Genomic DNA, 2,095 nt, shown 5'->3' with positions numbered 1-2,095 from the left:
CATTTTTTTGTACTTTTATTCCATTTCCATTCCATTCCGACCAAATGCCACTATAATTTACAATTTCATGATGGATGGATGGATGAGTGGAGGCATGATGAGTGGATGGATGGATGATGGATGGTGGATAGATGTATGAGTGGATGCATGGAGGATGGAGGGATGGATGAGTGGAGAGATGGATGGACAATGGATGAATGGAGGGATAAGTGGAAAGATGGATGGATGAGTGGAGGCATGGATGGCGGATGGATGACAGACGTGTGATAACACGTGTGCTGATATGTGGGCAGACGGCTATTTTGACGGTCGTCAGGATTTGACGGAGCAGATTGGTGAAGGGTGAATTCTAAAGTGGGTATTTTATTGTGAAGATGACTTCCTGTTGGAATTCTGTCTAATTCTACGTGAGACCGTTGAGAATGTGGCTGTAATGACTTTTTGGATGGACCCATTTGGTTGGTTTTGAAATCTCTCCGGCTCAAAATAGGTGAAAGATGAAACGTGTGATGAGGACGTGACAGTGGCCCCCAGCTGTGTCTGACTGGTGCGAAGGAAGTGACATTCCCAGATAAAACTCGTGAGTTTTCAAAGGCCAGTCCATCCTCCACCACAGCGAGCTTTAGTCCAGCACTTTCCTGTTTTATTTTGAAAGTGCCTCCTGATTTGAGGCCACTTCCCTCCTGGGTCCTGCCTGATTCCAGGTTGTTTGTGCGGCACCTCAGTCCCCTCTTGTATATGTGTGGTCTGCTGTACGTCTGATTGTCCTGACCTGTCGTCCTGAGGTGCAGCTCAGCCTTTGTCCAACTCGGATATGTCTGTGCTGGGGAAAGACTTATCCGTGACATGGACAAGGACTTCCACAAAGACTGGCGTGTACGAAGGGACAAAACACAGTCGGGAAGACACAGACTCTACAAATACACACATGAGGGTAACAATGTGGAGCAGGAAGAACCGATCAGGGGAGTGACCTTCCGCTTTTCAAAATAAAACACATCACAGGACAAAAGCTCAACTTGAAACCAGATCAATCTTGTTTTTCGACTAACCTCTGTTATCCTCAGCTGTGCTTTTCTACTTGGAGGTCCCTCAGATTCGGCTGAGGGCCAGGGGAGCACATGAGGGGCCAGCAGGGTTCCTGGCCTACCTGGCGGGCAACTGATGATTATTGTTGCTTGAAATTAGAACAGGAAAATGAAAAACTAAGTGTTGCTCTTCAGACTCAATGTGTCTTCAATAAAACCAAAGTAGGAAAGGATGTCGGAGTAGGAAGAGAAGCCCTCCCCAGGGGAAGAAGACAGAGATCAAAGCAGCTAAGAGCGATGCGTCATGGGCAACCTGCAAGAGAGGGATGGGGGATTTTGAATTTTGAAACAGCTTTATTCGCTGCTCTTATAAAGAACATCCATATAGTTTAGATCTATAAAACCAGGTTAGCTGATTAGCAGGTTACCTGATTAGCATGTTAGCTGATTAGCAGGTATATATGCATGACAGTGCTGTGAACCACGAGGGACGAGGTGACTTCCAGACCCTCATGCACACATTGAAAGTATCAGACGGTAATGGCTTGTTGGGTTGCCTCTAAACAGACGCCCTTCCTGCATGAAAAGAGAAGTTGCTCTCAGATTGGGAACAGCTTTGGGTTGACTGTAGCCAAAATGGAATCTTCTCATGTAAGGTGTCTGCTGTAGAAATATGTGCCCCCATCTTGAGGAAAAAATATCACTCCTTCCTCTCGTTGGAGAGGCTGGATCCAGTTTCTTCTAGCATTACTGTAAGCCAGAGGAGAATAAAGGTTATGATTACATCGCGCAAATGAGAAACTGTTTAATGTTTAAAGCCCCCCTTTCCCTTCCCGTAGCTCTGCCCTTGCAGCATTTCCCCTGCTGTGAACTGTTTCTTGAAGTACATCTTGGGGAGCCAGTTTGGTTCTGATACATCATTCTTGGAATGTCCCGATTTGCACAGAACAGCTCAAGACTACTTAACAGAAAATGGTTGTTGTAGGTCATTGTGAGCCCGACCAGACAGGGAAGGCTAAGGCTGGAGGCTGAAGCTGAAGGAGGCTGGCCAGGGTTTGGAGGAGGAA

The sequence above is a fragment of the Takifugu rubripes genome, chromosome 2, assembly GCF_901000725.2.
Source record: "Takifugu rubripes chromosome 2, fTakRub1.2, whole genome shotgun sequence".
Classification (NCBI taxonomy): domain Eukaryota; kingdom Metazoa; phylum Chordata; class Actinopteri; order Tetraodontiformes; family Tetraodontidae; genus Takifugu; species Takifugu rubripes.
Note: the sequence above shows the minus strand (reverse complement) of the source record.